The sequence below is a fragment of the Helianthus annuus genome, chromosome 5 (assembly GCF_002127325.2).
Source record: "Helianthus annuus cultivar XRQ/B chromosome 5, HanXRQr2.0-SUNRISE, whole genome shotgun sequence".
Taxonomy (NCBI): Eukaryota; Viridiplantae; Streptophyta; class Magnoliopsida; order Asterales; family Asteraceae; genus Helianthus; species Helianthus annuus.
The window spans coordinates 93,641,353-93,659,384 of NC_035437.2; positions in this window are offsets into that span (position 1 = coordinate 93,641,353).

The window sequence follows — 18,032 nt, forward strand, 5'->3', positions numbered from 1 at the left end:
CAATTGGTGCGAAATGACCGGCAGAATGACTTCAAACGAAATGATCCACACGAAATAAAAACTTTCACACGAAATGAATGATTTCGTGCGAAATAACCAAGTGAAATGATGGTTCCGCACGAAATAGGCTACTTTTCACACGAAATGAGAACACTTTGGTAAGAAATGATGATTTCGTACGAAATAGCTCACACGAAATGATGATTTCGTACGGAATCAACCAAATCTCAAACGAAATACTGATTTCGTGCGAAATAAGCTACGTTTTCAAGCGAAATGAATCACAAATGTGATTTCGTGCGAAATGAAGTATCTATTCCGTGCGAAATGCTGCTGATATCATAATTTCGATCTGATTTTTGTCCAATTGGTCAAATTTAGATTGATTTTAGATCCAATTCTTTCAAGGCTTTGTTAAAACAGTATTACGCATATAATGTGAGAAAATTAAGCCATTTTAACCGTGACAACTTGTTTTATTTTGAAAAGAAGGTGTAGAAATCAGAATTTTGATCTGAATCAATAAGATCTCTTCCTCCTGAGCTCTGATACCACTTGTAGGATCGTTTTCAAGACCCAAATGAGTCGATCAGAAGAGTTTTTGCTTAATACGAGAGGCGGAAACAAATGTATCAAGTTGATTCAGCTTTCAATTTACTTTAAACTGTCTTTTGATTGATATAACAATGTTTTACAGCAAATAGACACTTCGGCAGCAGTTCGGCACTAAAACCGGAAAGTTACAAATGAAAGGGACAACATGGGTATTTATAGGAAGAGTATTCCGTACGAAATGACCAGGTTTCATTTCGTGCGAAATAGACAGTCTATTTCGTACGAAATAGCCTAAATCTCATTTCGTGCGAAATCACTTCATATCCTATAAAACCTGTGTTCTCGTATATTGTGCCCTGATCTATACAATCTAATACAAGACTCGATACAAGACGATGTCGACAGACGTATGCACCAACAAGAAGCTTCGGAAAATGCATGTCGGTGCCCATTTTGCGGTTTGTTGGAAAACCCTCTGGGAGCTCGCGGTTGAAGATTGGGTGCAGGAGTTTATTCCCCGTGATTCACTGTGGGATCGGCTGTTTGAGCTATCGTATATGCCGACCTACAGGGAGATACTGGTCGAGTTTCTGTCGTCGTTCGAGTTTCATCCTCGTCGGCCAGATCAGGTTGTAGACCCCGCGCAGCCCCCTCCCCCCGCCCAAGGTTTCTTTTCGCATGGCCGGCCAGGCGCGTTCTATGTCGCTTGCAGACTTTGCGGTGCAAAGTGGTTTGTATACGGAGGCTGAGATTGCTACGGATCTATATACGACGGTACGTTTAACACAAATTTTGTATTGTTATTATTATTATTTTAATATATAACATTTAAGACTTAATATTAATTTAATGTTTAATAAACATTCGTGTAAACAGGGGTTCATAATGGCTAATAAACCCATGCTTTTAGGGTTTTGGGCTGTGATCGCGGACATGAGTCATTGGACCACCAACAATCCAAGGGTAGGGTTACGCTGAATAAGGATCCACTCTTCAGGTATGTTAGTTATTATTATTTAAATCATAGTTATTATTATTTAAATATATATTGAATATATTAATTTAAAACTATATAAACAGTGTGCTGCGTTTGCAGTCGTTTAATCGCAGCCGTTTGCGGCTTCAAACGCAGCAGTAAACGGGCGTTTAAACGGCTGCAAATGCAGCCGCAAAAGGCTGCCGTTTGCGGCTGCGTTTGCAGCCGTAAACAGGCCTTTAAACGGCTGCAAACGCGACCGCAAATGGCTGCGAAATCGCTGCCGTTTGCGGCTGCGTTTGTAGCCGTTTAAAGGCATGTTTACGATTGCAAACGGCAGCGATTTCGCCCTATCGAGCGTCGAAACTAAGAACGCCGTTAAATTAAATTTTTTTTTATTATTTAGTCGAAGTCGAACTAAGTTTCGACGCTCGTTAGGGACCTACGCGCCTTACGGTTCGACTTCGACTAAATAAGAAAAAAATAATATTTAACGACGAACATAGTTTCGACGTTCGTTAGGGCCGTACGCGCCTTATAGACGACGTCGGCTAAATAATAAAAAAATATAATTTAACGACGATCTTAGTTTCGACGTTCGTAAGGCGCGTACGGGCCTAACGAGCGTCTAATCGTCGTTAAAAAATATTTTTTTTATTATTTAGTCGAAGTCGAACCGTAAGACGCGTAGGTTCCTAACGAGCGTTGAAACTAAGATCGTCTTTAAAATAATTTTTTTTGTTATTTAGTCGACGTCGCCCGTAATGTGCGTAGGTCACTAACGAGCGACGAAACTAAGATCGTCATTAAAATAATTTTTTTATTATTTAGTCCATGTCGAACCGTAAGGCGCGTAGGTCCATTAGGAGCGTCGAAACTAAGATCGTCGTTTTATATTTTAACGATGAACTTAGTTTCGACGCTCGTTAGAGACCTACGCACCTTACGGTTCGACTTGGACTAAATAATAAAAAAATATAATTTAACGACGAACTTAGTTTCGATGCTCGCTAGGGCCGTACGCGCCTTATGGACGACGTCGACTAAATAATAAAAAAATATTATTTAATAACGATCTTAGTTTCGACGCTCGTAAGGCGCGTACGGGCCTAACGAGCGTCGAAACTAAGTTCGTCGTTAAAATAATTTTTTTTTATATTTAGTCGACGTCGCTCATAAGGCGCGTAGGTCCCTAACGAGCGTCGAAACTAAGATCGTCGTTAAAATATTTTTTTTATTATTTAGTCCATGTCGAACCGTAAGGCGCGTAGGTCCCTTAGGAGCGTCGAAACTATGATCGTCGTTTTATATTTTAACGACGAACTTAGTTTCGACGCTCGGTAGGGACCTACGTGCCTTACGGTTCGACTTCGACTAAATAATAAAGAAATATAATATAACGACGATCTTAGTTTCGGCGCTCGTTAGGGTCGTACGCGCCTTACAGACGACGTCGACTAAATAATAAAAAATATAACTTAACGACGATCTTAGTTTCGACGCTCGTAAGGCGCGTACGGGCCTAACGAGTGTCGAAACTAAGTACGTCGTTAAAATATTTTTTTATTATTTAGTCGACGTCGAACCGTAAGGCGCGTAGGTCCCTATCGAGCGTTGAAACTAAGATGGTCGTTTTATATTTTAACGATGAACTTAATCTCGATGCTCGTTAGGGACCTACGCGCCTTATGGTTCAACTTCGACTAAATAATAAAAAAATATACTTTAACGACAAACTTAGTTTCGACGCTCGTTAGGGCCGTACGCGCCTCACAGACAACATCGACTAAATAATAAAAAAATATAATTTAATGACGATCTTAGTTTCGACGCTCGTAAGGCGCGTACGGGCCTAACGAGTGTGGAAACTAAGTTCGTCCTTCAAATATATTTTTTATTATTTAGTCGAAGTCGAACCGTAAGGTGCGTAGGTCCCTAAGAGCGTCGAAATTAAGATCGTCGTTTTATATTTTAACGACGAACTTAGTCTCGACGCTCGTTAGGGTCCTACGCGACTTACGGTTCGACTTTGACTAAATAATAAAAAAAATATATATTTTAACGACGATCTTAGTTTCGACGCTTGTTAGGGACGTACGCGCTCGAAATCCGTAACGAGTCAAAATTATATAATCTTTTTATTATTTAGTCGACTTCGTCCGTTACGAGCGTAGGTCCGTGTCACACCCCCCAAATACCACATACGGAAATACCGCGGGGCGGGTGACATACCAGGATCTTAGCCACCAATCACATTGAACTCATGGGTAATTTTAAATAAAACTTTCATTTATTAGCAATAAGTGTTACAACGTTACAATATTTCACAGTTTACAGCGGAAGCATTCATTCGTTAAGAGTTTATAAACCACGTGTAAAAGCCATTTGTCTTGTGTCGTGTTTCCATGTATCTCGACCCATGACCACTCCAGCCTCGCAGACAGCAAGTTCCAGTCAATATGCACCTATAGAACTGCAAGGCATGTAACAACAAATCAACAACAAAGTTGAGCGAGTTCACAGTTGGGTGTTCATTTTAAGTTGTTTACGAAAACATAGTTTGTCTTTAGTTGGCTTACTTGTCGTGGGGGTTACCCCATAGTTGAGAGTATGTTTAACCAGTTTCTTCTTTTCCAAACCATGACCCATACCTTGATTTGCCCAAACCATATCCGTAATCAGTGGGGGTTTCCCCATGTGAACCACTAGACCGTTACCATATCGACAACTGACGAACAATTGTTGTGCCCTACGTCAATGTCTATCATCATTGACAGTTTGCCATGATCCATTAGTACACGCCCGTTCGAACGACACGGTGTGAGGTTTGTCAAACCTAATAGCGCTATTAACTAATGACCCGCTCGCCATCGGCCTCGGCGATTAAGTCGATCCAAAAAATGAGGGACTTCATGATAGAGTTTTGTCTAGTAAGTTGTAAGGTTGTTGTCCTACCCAAGGAGGACGAACGTACGTATTCTACCCAAGGAGAATACGCAGGATTTATAGTGGCATCCTACCCAAGGAGGATGGCCGTACATATCCTACCCAAGGAGGATATGTAGGTTCCGTTTTAATTCTTTAACCCATTCCCAAATCACCGGGAATCCCATGCCTTGTAGAAAGTGTGAACTCACCTTGGTTTGCTCGGTAAGGCCAGTTACTTGTTTAACAGTCTGTCACACTTACCATTGTGCCACTCTGACGTGTTAGAATAGTTAAAATCCTCCACGAAGGAGTGGGATGCGTAGAATTGTCTCCTCACGGGGTACATCTATCAAAAATAACAGAAGGAAGGTCGATGTCGAACACTTGTCCCACAAGGTCGTGTTTGCATCCCAACGATCATATGAGGTTTCCATTGTCTAGCCATCAGCCGATTCCACAACAGGTTCAAACTCCTAGGAGCATCAGGGTCAAACGGAACGGAGACGAAGCGGGTTACTACTCATACTAGCTACCATGTCGTTAAAGTTCTTACGTCGCCCGCGTCAATTCTAAATGCCCTTCCAAAAGCATCATTTCTGGTGTTGCTGTTTTCATTACAAGGATTCCAAGTACTGTCGTTGTTCCTTTGATTGTTGACCTCTTAACTTAACTACAGCCAATCCATGTTGTAGGCACCTTTATTCCCTTACTGTAAGCTAGGGTTACGAGTACCTTGTTGTTGCTGTGACTGCTGCCCCCAATGTCGTTGCTTGAAACGAAGCCCTACGATTCTTCACCATCATAGTCCATCTTTTCACATCCTAAGCCACATCCTAAAGCGTTACTCACTGTGCTGGCAGTTACGCATACCGCACTAGGGTCAATTATCATCACTTATGCCTCAATTGATTCATAGGAGTTGGCTCCCATGGGTCGCTGACAAGGGTTAAGGACTCGATTGAAGCCAATTCGCTGGTGCTCATTGCCGGTAATTAGGGTCGTCAAAGTACTGAGGTCGGTAAGGTGCTACGCTCATCCTCCCGTCCATCGATGTTGCAAGTGGTTCGAGTAATACACAGTATGTTGTGGGAGTGTTGCAGAAGTAATCGCACTCTAGAATCTGAGGCATCAATACGTAAAGTTCCAGCAAGTGAAGAAAGGTGAGAAAGATATCGATCAATCATTCGACGCTGTGACATCCAACACATGGACATTCGTATAAGCACCTAACATTCTACACGGCTCGCTGAGCTTAGAGCGGTGTTCAGGTAACACTTTATAGCATCGAGTTTCGAAGGGATCCAAAGATAAATGAAAAGTTCACGTTAGCGTTTGAGTAGGGGACAATTGCTATTATGACCCCTATAGGTTTGTTATGTTTCTCATTGATCAAATAACGGAACGGAACCCCTTTTCCACTTGTTAAGCCTCACTGGGACTCACATGCACCCCACAGTATTATTATGTGTGCCCCCACAATAATATTGTGATTTGCATGCTCATCTCAGCTCCTCTTAACAAATGTCAAATGGTTCCTCAAACTCGAGTAGCAAACAAAGAGTATCATGAAGCGTAAGTCATGAAGGTTTAGGGAAATACCACCCTATCAGTCACATAACACGTGCACGTATACATGAATTCATACCGTTGTGCTAAACGTGCAATCACATGCAATATTATATGCAGGTGTTCACTAGTTATGCAGTACAATGAGTATACGAGAGGTGAACCTTGCAATCTGGAGCTGAGTGTCATGGTCGTATTCACGTCTTCAGAACTGTTCGGTTATAGTCTGGTCTTACAAAAACATTTTCCCCCTTTTTAAATAAAACCAAGTTCACTATAACCAATGGCTCTGATACCAATCTGCCACACCCCCAAATACCACATGCGGAAATATCGCAAGGCGCGTGACATACCAGGATCTTAGCTACCAATCACATTGAACTCATGGGTAATTTTAAATAAAACTTTCATTTATTAGCAATAAGTGTTACAACTTACAATATTTCACAGTTTACAGCGGAAGCATAATTCATTCGTTAAGAGTTTATAAACCACCTGTAAAAGCCATTTGTCTTGTGTCGTGTTTCCATGTATCTCGACCCATGACCACTCCAGTCTCCCAGACAGCAAGTTCCAGTCAATATGCACCTAAAGACCTGCAAGGCATGTAACAACGAATCAACAACAAAGTTGAGCGAGTTCACAGTTGGGTGTTCGCTTTAACTTGTTTACGAAAACATAGTTTGTCTTTAGTTGGCTTACTTGCCGTGGGGGTTACCCCATAGTTGAGAGTATGTTTAACCAGTTTCTTCTTTTCCAAACCATGACCCGTACCTTGATTTCCCCAAACCATATCCGTAATCAGTGGAGGTTTCCCCATGTGAACCACTAGACCGTTACCATATCGACAACTGACGAACAATAGTTGTGCCCTACATCAATGTCTATCATCATTGACAGTTTGCCATGATCCATTAGTACACGCCCGTTCGAACGACACAGTGTGAGGTTTGTCAAACCTAATAGCGCTATTAACTAATGGCCCGCTCGACATCGGCCTTGGCAATTAAGTCGATACAAAAATGAGGGACTTCATGATAGAGTTTTGTCTTGTAAGTTGTAAGGTTGTTTTCCTACCCAAGGAGGACGAACGTACGTATTCTACCCAAGGAGAATACGCAGGATTTATAGTGGCATCCTACCCAAGTAGGATGGCCGTAGATATCCTACCCAAGGAGGATATGTAGGTTCCGTTTTAATTCTTTAACTCATTCCCAAACCATCGGGAATCCCATGCCTTGTAGAAAGTGTGAACTCACCTTGGTTTGCTCGGTAAGGCCAGTTACTTCTTTAACAATCTGTCACAACGTCCTAACATGGTTACCAGTAATAGTCAGTTTCGGGTGCACAAACTCTAGATGTTTCACGCATGATTAATTCACATATTCCCTATTCACAAACTACATAGTCCAATGTATAAATAACGCACATACTAACTTACATGTTGCATCAGTTGTCCATACAATGCAATTGGAAACATACCTCATCACAATATCACAAATAGTATACATTTCGTATTACGGCATACTTAACGAACAACAACTTAACAGCCCATACGCGACGAAACACCGACGTTTCGTCGAAGCCATGCACGGCGAAACTCCTTTAGGTTTCGTCGAGTCCCCTATGGCGAAACCCCTCTAGATTTCCTCGACAATAATACCGCCTGCAAACCCTATTGTTTGATTACACCATTCTCATTTATATCCGACAAAATCAAAAGCAAGTCACCGATTATTAAAGCCTAATCCCTATTTACGAGAGCACTAGCAGTCATCATATCAAATCTTAAATGCACATGCAAGACAAGAACAAAATGGCCGACAACCCTTTAAAAATTATTATGTGATTGGACCTTCAAAGCATTTGACATTCGTTTATTAAGGTTACACATGGTTCACCTTTTTATAAATGCTCAATTCATTTGTTTGACTGCAAGTCATTTAATGTGAACTGACACTACCACATGAACCATTTATTAATTCATCATGTTACCTCCCAACCTACTTCCCTTCGGCTAAAAGCCCTCCGACGAAACCCCCAAGGTTCGTCATGGGTCTCTTTGTGGCGAAACCCCACTGTTTCATCGAGGATCATTCAGTCTGCAACCCTATTCTCTAACATGACATCATTATACATAAACAATCATCATTTATACCGGATCAATCCACGACAATTACTTCAATTTCTTTATTTATGTTAACAGTTTATGGATCCTATAAAAATTATACATACTCAAATAATACTCAATAATCGTTATCAATAAGTCAAATAGATACAATCAAGTTCGAACCAATATCACAAATCACAATTATTCGTCGATCACAATCAGATTCATGTAGCCTAATCCTCATGTAACCTACGTGCACACTTCACATAACTGTATAACAATATCACATAATATCACAAGTAATAAATCGTTAACCTAATTCAATATCACCATTAAACAATATCATATAAATATGGATGTCACAAATAAGAACCACTAACCAAGAATTTGACCGAACAAGATGTTATCTCGAAGGGGAGGGGGTCTGCCATTGCCGTCGCCATTCAAGAGGGGAACAAGTTTTAGGGTTTGCCATAAGGCCAGAGTTGTGTTCATATATTTACGTGCACATATCAAGAGGGGGGGTTTGGGCCGAGTCTGATTGCAAAAGATGGATTGGGCCATGCGTAAGTAAAGATAGTGGAAACGGGTTGGCTTAGTCGCTAATAGGCCTTACCTGGGCCGAAAGCCCATCTCGGCGAAACTACATTGGGCGACGAAACTCTCCAAGTTTCGTCGAGTATGGATGATGACGGAACATTAATGTTTCCTCAGGTTCGGGTTTCGCCAAAACTGAGAATGTAAGGGTTTGGTTTGTAGACTTTAAATGGTTCAAATTTCCACAGTACGTTATTTAACCAAGTAACACAACGCCACAATTTATTAATCATATTTAACCAAGTAACACAAGACCACAATTTATAAATCAATTAACAAGGTGCACATAATACAACACAACGAGTTATGAAGACACAGCTGCAAGGAAAGACCCTGAAGACTCGAGTTGTCACAGTCCGTTACGTGCATCAAAATCCGTAACGAGTCAAAATAATATTGAATTTTTATTATTTAGTCGACGTCGTCCGTTATGAGCGTAGGTCCGTTACACGCGTCGAAATCCGTAACGTGTCAAAAATATATTGTTTTTTATCCTCATTTAGTCGATGTCTTCTTATTATTATTTACTGACTGATTTTCTTTTGTGCATGTATTTTCACAAGATTATTTCCACTTCCATCACCGCTCCAAACAAGAGCCGGGAGTGGTGTACCAGCGGTGACCTGTTTTTCTTGTATTGCCTCATGTACAAGAGGCCGTGCGCTCTCGCCCACGGGTTGGCGCAGTACTTCGCATCCGCACATCATAGACAGGAGCGTGGACTGTTATTTGGCGGCGCCTACGTGACTAGGATAGCCCTTTCATTGGGCTATCACCCGGAGAATGACCGCGACCGAGTAGGCCCGACGTTACAGCCGAAGTGGATGGGGATGAAAACAGTATCTGGAATGCACGTTACCAGAAAACTCCCATGCGGGAAGCGGTTTAAGATCAGAAAGGCGAGCAATACGAGCTTACACAGCTGCCGGCACATTTCGCTCTGGTATTTCCCCCGCGCGATCCGGAGGTGCCAGAGGAGCATGAGCCGGCCAACGTCATTCCGGAGCCACCACAGCCGCGTGGACCACCCGGGGCGCCTCGGTTCCCATGACATGTTTGTCCCGGTCCTGACCCATCATATCAGTGGCTACGTCGCGACGTTGACAGGCACAACTATCTGTTGGAGTGGGTGGTTGCGGAGCTGCAGGAGCGCCGACAGCGTGACGGGTTACCTCCACGACCCTACATTTCGGATGCGGAATGGGATCAGCATCAGCAGCAGGAGCAGCAACAGCAACAACCATAGTATTTTATCATTTTGTTTTGTATGCACAAACTTTTGCTGTATATATCAAACTTTTGGTGTATATATAAAACTTTTGCTGTAAACGGTGTAACATATTCGAACAGTACCCGGGTATTTCCACTTATTTAAGCTATAATATTTTAACGTTATAGTATTCGAACCGTATATACGCTTTTCAAAATTTTAGCATTATACGCTTTTCGACGACATCGACTAAATAAATTAACGACGACATCGAGTAAATAATAAAAAACATTATATATTTTTAACTCGTTATATATTTTAAGTGAGTTAACGTTGTAACCGGGTGAGAATTTATACTACAAATATGCTGAATGATGAAACAAAATTCTGAAAGGTTATATACACTGTGTATAGCTCTATATGCAGCGTATATAAACCTTGTAAAAATCTGATGCTTCAAACCCACCAAAATGACCCCAAAAGTTCAGATGGTTTATATACGCTGCGTATAGAGCTATACGCAGCGTATATAAACCCTTGTTTTTTGTGCAATGATTGGTGATCAGGCACTGAGATCCATGCTTTACCTACGCAGCGTATAGGTCTATACACAGCGTATAGGGTTACTATACGCTGCCTATAGACCTATACGCAGTGTAGGTAAACCGTGATTTTACTAGGGTTTGGTGTGCCAATAGGCACGTTGGTATGCCAATAGGTACACCCTTGGTATATAAGGGTTTCCTGGGTTGTATCATGTATGTACACCCATTTGCTCCGCATCTTCTCATCTTGCCACCCGCCACCTCACGACAGTGACCGGTGATTCTCGCCACTGTTTTCTAGTTATCTCTATGTCCCATACTGTTACGCCCATATTGTTTTCTATTTAACGCAATGTCGTCATTAGCCAAACAATTAGGCGTTTGACGTTCTGAACATTTCGCGGACCACTTCTTTGGCTAACTCTAAGGAGTTTACAACGACATGAAGCTTGCTTCCAGGTAGAACTTGAAGACGGGACCGTAGGTGTGAGCCATGCTGGTGAACTGTTTATGCAATTCAGGACCAAGAAATGGGAGGTACCCAACCAGGGGCGGATCTACATGGTGGTAGGGTTGCCAGGGATACCCCTCAACTTTCTTAGCATAGTGTAAAAGTTTTTATTTTTTCTCCATTTTATGTATTCGGATACCTTTGAAAAATGTTAGGATACCTCTAAAAATGTATATAACAGAGAGTTGAAGAAGATAATGAAATGTTTGGAAGAAAAGAGCTTTTCAGGCAGCACTGTAGTTGCAGACAAACTTGAGGAAGAAGACTCTTTTTTTAAAATCCAAAAAGTAATGGTTTATTATTAATTATTTTTCTCTTTCTTGGAATTTGAAAACTAACTCACGTGGTGGTTAATTGTTTTCTATTTTACGTTTTACTTACAATTTAAATTCGCTTATTATTATTTTATTACAATATTACATGGAATATATATAATCAATTCATTGTTTATTTATTTATAATTTTTTTCTATTTTATTTGAAGCTTACTACTTATAACAATATTTTATCATAAGTTATATGTTATTTTTTAAACATGTAAATGTCTAGATAACATTTTTCACTATGTAAAAATGCTTTATTGTCGAGATTATTTAGTAATAAAAAACGTCAATCACTTTAATAAATATAATCAATTAAAGTTCGTGATGAATTATTAGTACATATCAGATAATACAAAAAACTTATGTTGGGACCCGAATCGAGTCAGAAACTTTTATGTTTGCTTGTATGGAATTGAAGCATCTAAAACTGTGACTCCATATGAATAAAGACCTGGATCGGCAACGGTGGTGAGGCGCTCGAATGTGGCAACGGTAGTGAGGCGCTCGAATGTGTAAACCTGTAACATAAAACAGCCAACGTGACTACTGCAATGGTAACAAGTATTGCTAGAGTAAACTCGTCTTTTTTGCTGTTCATCATCACTTCCCACCACCATAATCCGTGACTATTTAGTTTAGCCATTTTTGGCTGATGGAAAATGTCAGGATAGTAATACAAGTTATCGGCTCTATAGATAGCCGTGTGCCATGCCTATAATAATTTCTGAGCTGAACTGAGTGAGCCTGAGGTGTCCACGTTAGATGTCATGCACGATCCCCACGTTAGATTCAGAATATTTAATATTTTTTTTGAACAGCAAACCTGTTTTTCCCTAAATGTTATACATCACAATCACAATTATTGAACATTCGACTCCGAATATTTTTTTTTAACCGCAATATTTCATAACCAACAACTAGGCCAGGAGCTAGAGAGCTACAACAAAAATTACACAATACACCAGTTTTTCCACGACAAAGAACTAAACGGAGATCTATTTTTTATCCAAAGAAAACTTAACGACTTGATGTCTTCCACTATTTTTGCGACATTAACCGTTGCTCCGGAGAAGACGGCTTCATTCCTTATTTTCCAAATACCCCAACACGCCGTCATCATAACTCCATAAAACCTTTTTTAAACGCGTATATGGGCGGCACCTTACACCAAGCTGCCACAGCTTGCCAAACGTGACTAGCGAAAAAGCATGAGGTGAAAAGATGCTCACTTGACTCGTCTTCGCTCCCACAAAGCTTGCATACCACTGAACCGACATGCACATTCTTAGAACGTAAGGGTTGGAAGTCTACCCATCTCAGCCCTCCAAGCCATAATGTTCACTTTCAATGGGACCCAATTATTCCACTCCAAAATAAACGAGACTGAAGCACAATAAGAATCAGCAAGCACTGCCTTCATTGAGGCAAACGAAAACTCCCCTTCTATATCTGGAAGCCATAACCAACGATCTGAATGAGAATTGGGCCAAACCTGCTGAAGCATGCCCATCAACGACTCCAACTCGTTCGTTTCCATTTGATTCAAACTCCGTCTTTTCCATCTCCATTTTCCAGAGAACCGAACCACTCTGCATCTCATACCCACAACAGAATATTTAATATATTATACAACTTGAAGTGTTATTTGCCCATGTGACTTGCTCTTACCACTACTGATCTATATTGTTTATATAGTTATATTTAATCATATCCGAATCTAGAAAAGCGCTGACCCTAATTATCCTTTACATATGTTTATAGTTTAATTAATACTTAATGGTATAGACGGCAGGTGAAGATTCAATGTTATATAACCTTGTATTTAATACTATCGATTTCTGCAAAAATGTATTGAACTAATATTTGAAAGTTTATATATTTAAAAGTTTTCTATTAGACCACCTGTAGTAGGATTTTTGGGCATAGAATGGACCCAAAACTTCCCACAATGCCAGGACCACCCCTATGGGCATTTTATTTTGTTGTTTGGTTTGGGTGAGGCCTTTAAAATGCCAGATGAAAAAATCGTTGACCAATTGTAAGGTTAGGGAACGCCTTCATTAACAGCTATTTTTTTCAGATTATATATATATATATATATATATATATATATACACACACTCACAACTCATAATACCACAAAAAATACACACAACACCACACCACCTTCTTCAAAAATGGATTCCCCCACGTCTTCTTCATCCATTGCCAATTATTATTACAAAGAGTTTTTAGCCGATGAGGGTGAGTCGACCGACAAGGAGGTCAAACAAGAGGCGGTTACAAATGTGTGTCAACTCGTGACGAGGTATATTAAACACGTTAGTCGGCCTCCACGCCAAATTTTTCCAAGAGAATATACAGAACAAGACCGACTGTCGGCAAACGCTGGTTTGATGAAAGAGTACTTTGACATAGCACCGACATACCTAACCCAAACGTTTTTAGGCGTTGTTTCCGGATGAGTAAACATTTATTTCTACGAACTGCCGGAGACTTGGAAAACAAGTTTGATTACTTTAAGCAAAAACCGGATGCGAGAGGGTGTCACACCTCAACCGATGGCGGAATCATCGGGGCGCGCACTAGGCGAAACAGATTGCTCAAGAGAATCCATAACCAGCATGTAACACATAATTGGCGAATCAAATAAGCTATCAACAATGATACAACCTAACCACGAGACTGCGTTGTAGAGTATGTGCGACACATGTTCAGCGAACATGTGAAGTAAAGTAAAGTGATCCCTAGCAAACCCTGTCCACGACAGATGCTGAGTCCAAACTATAGTATTATCGTTGCTAGGGGCGGTCTAGTGTAACACTGTATGAGCATAGCCACAAATAATTCAACTAATCACGTATAACATGCGAGTGAGGTTAGCGTTTGAAATGCGTTTAAGTGTTGTGTTTTTGATAGAGAACGTACGTTACACCCAAAAGTGCGTTAAGCGAAAAAGGGTTCGAGTATACTCACAGTGTGTGTTTAGATGGTAAACACATTCTGTATTGGATTGAAGGGAGCGTGTTGTGATAGCCTGTGTACAGTAGCATAAGTCATTTAGTAGAGTGTTGAACAGTGTGTAAACAGAATGTCGGATGGCAGAGTGTTCGAATAGTGATCCGCATGAATGGGGATACTCCATCCGAATGGATGGTCATCTGGATGGATGCTCATCCGAGCGGATGGTAATTCGAACGGATGGCCATTCGAATGAGTGTGTGTGTTTTGTAAATCGTTAAAATTCGAGGTTTCGTTAAAAGTGTTTAAGTAATCAGATAGTATAAGTTTCAGGTCATCCGAGCGGATGGTCATCCGGTCAGATGGCCGATGATCTGTAGTTGAAGTTTTTTGGTAAAAAACTCTAAGTAAAAGTTTTTGAGTTAACGGAGGCGGCGTGACGACGTGTCAAGCAACGGAATAACACCAAGTCCAGCTCATTCGGTCGAATGGTCTCGGCTCTTTCAATCAGAAGCACTGTTATTGATGAGAATTCATGTTTGACCCGTAAGTCGGTCCATCTCTTTGGTGGAAGTCTGTTTTCAAGCTGACAATCGACTATGGAACGAGTCGAGAGTCTGATTGAGGCAAGATTCCATCGAATATGTGTAAAAGTTGAAGAACGTTGAAGAAAAGTTGAAAACAGATGATAAAGTGTTGAGAGCTTGTTGTGATTGAGTTTAAAAAGTGTGGAAATCCTATAGGCCTGAACCAATCTTGATCAAAAGGTGTTCCACAACAGTTTGCATAGGTAAACGAGTGAAAAACAACCTTCAAGAGGTCTAAATCAGCGATTTCAGGGAACAATTTAGTGTGTGTGTGTGATTTTGATGTAGAAGTGATTAGAGATGATGATTGTACAAGATTTGAGATGAAAAGCTTACAAAATGGCCTTGGATCGCGATGAGGAGTGACTGAGAGCGTGTGAGCGGATGGAAGAACCAAAGTGTTGAAATGAGACACAATGGCCCTATTTATAGGGAAGGTGAGAGTTAAGGCGGTGCGCGAAGGTTGTGTTGGTTAAATGGCCATCCGGGCGGATGGTTATCCGAGCGGATGTTCATTTGGTCGGATGTACATTCGGACGTAAGGCCATTCGGACGGCCGTGTTTGCGCGAGTTAGTTTTCCAACTTTGGTTCGTTTAGCGTGTTTTGTTGCGTTAACCATTGTGGATACTTTACGCGTTTTAGCGAGATAAGTAGTATCGTGTTATGTTGTGCTTCAGTGCGATAAATTGAGTTGCGCGTGCCAGCGTGTGCACGTTTAAACAAGTATTAGTACTTAGATATCTATATATATATATATATATATATATATAACTAGCAATATTATATAATAGGTCATAACATCAGTAGCTGCGTTTTGAGTTTGCATTTGCGTTTGCGAGTAGCGTAGCAATAACGTAATAGTATATGTGAACAAAATGTATGCGTTGTGATATAGCGTGTGGTAATAAGCGATGTGTTTACGAAAATATTGGAAGTGGCGTAGTTTGCGATATAGTTTACATTATGATCCGAATCTCTGGTGCTAGGCGTAATAAGTGTAACGAGAGTAACAAGCCCGAAATTGCGGGTTGTTACAGTCTCCCCTGCTTAAGGAAATTTCGTCTCGAAATTTAATCACAAGGAGAACTACGAGAATTGACATGGGACTTGACATGAGTAAGCGTTTAGGGTAAGCGGAGGATGAACGAGCGATCGATCGAGGATTGGCGAGTGAGAGCGTCTTGGTGACATAGGGAAAACGATGAGTAAGGCGATTCGTTTGACTAAAGAATGGTAATCCATGGGTTAGCGGTCCAAAAATGTTTTAAGTTCTCGAAAAGTTTTATTGCAAGGAGATTTTAAGGAAAAACTAGGTTTATGAAAATTTCTTACGGTGTGGCGTTAAACTGAGTCGATGTTCACCAGCGTTGTAAAAAGTTTTGTTAGGAGATTTCAGGGAAATTTTGATTTACGAAAAGTTTCTAATGACGTGGTGTTAATCTGAGTCGATTGTTAAACCAACGTTACAAGAAAGTTTTGTTTGCCTAAAAAGGTTTTTAATTAAAAATTTTCAGAAAAATTTCTATTTATTTTGCAAGAAAAAGTTTTGTTTAAACAACTAAGTTTTTTTTAACGGTACAAAAGTTTTAATTGGCGTCGAGCCCCACATGGTACCTTGCCACGAAAGTTTGTTAATATTGCTAAAACACTTATATATAGGAAGTAACAGCAACGTATCCATCATGTCTTAGCCATATTGCCTCCGTCCCATGGAGTAGTGTCATGTGTATCGATATGGATAGGTTTTCGTTTCCTCGGCCCAAGCGATAAGTGGTTAAACCAAGTTTGAGAGGGCGATTGAGTAAGCTGAGCGGTGAAGTTGTTTGCAACTCAGTTAGCAATAGGAGCATGCGTTGAATGATTCGACGATTGAAGTATCGAGGCTGCGTGAGTGTTGAGTGCGATAAGCGATGAGCGGTAAGCGATACGCGATAAGCAGTAAGCGATACCGATAAGCGGTAAGCGATAAGCAATAAGCGGTACGCGATAAGCGATAAGCAATAAGCGATAAGCGGTACGCGATAAGTGATAAGCAATAAGCGATAAGCGATGAGCGATAAGCGGTAAGCGATATGCGATTGGCGGTAATCGCCGAGAGAGAGAGAAGTGATGCGAGTATCGAAGCATTGAGACTGACACATGCGATAAGCGTTTAAGCATTGAAGCATTGAGAGGTAAAGTTTTAGCGAAGCGAGCTAGATTTCAGCGAAGGTGCGATTGCGTTCGTGGTGACTTACGAAAAGTCTAGCGTTGACGCGTTTGAGATGCGATGAGATGTTACGCCTTGTGAAGGAGTTTAGCGTGTTGAAAGTAGTCTCAATAGTATAAGAGGTCGAATAACGTTCAACTCCGCATGGCATTTTCTTCACGGAAGTTTGTTAGCATGGCGAAGCACTTATATATAGGAAGTACTAGTGGCGTATCCACCATGCTTCGATCACACCACTTTTGTCCCGTGAATAGATGTCACACTTTGTCGACATGGTTAAGACGCTTATATATAGGAAGTACCAGTGGTGTATCCACCACGCTTAACCATGTTTTTAACATTATGGCATCATTAGAACTTACTACGATCTCCGTGCACTTACCAAAATAATCTCGTATGCACCCGTGATTAGTTCGATCCTTTCACGTTTATTGTAGCTTATTTCAAGGAGGCGTAGTTAGGGTAGAAACACATTATATCGTGTTATGCTATATAGTGCTAGTAGTATAATCTGTGTGTGATCTTAGTCTAAGTTGTGAGGACGAGGAAGAGAGAGAGCAAGTGAGAGCGAGAGAGAGTCGATATCGCATATCGTGGCGACATCGAGTAATAGAACAAGTATAACATATAGGGAGTAACGTCGCGAATCGTACCATCAACAACGTCGTTCGGCGCCTGGTTGGTGTTGATGTTGAAGACTCTTGCTGGGGCTATGGTTGTTGCTGGAGCTTCTGCTGCTTGTACGGCGGCTGCTGTTGCTGCTACTGGAGGTGCGAACTACATTGGCGGTGCAGGGAGTGCTAGCATGCCTTGATGTCGTAGCCCTGTGCGGCAATGGTGTGTGAAGTGACCAAAACAGTTGCAGTTTGTTCAATAGCGACAGTCAGCTCCTAACTGATGGTGATAAGTACACTTCGGGCACAGGGGAAGTGTTCCGGTGTAGGCGCGCTTTTG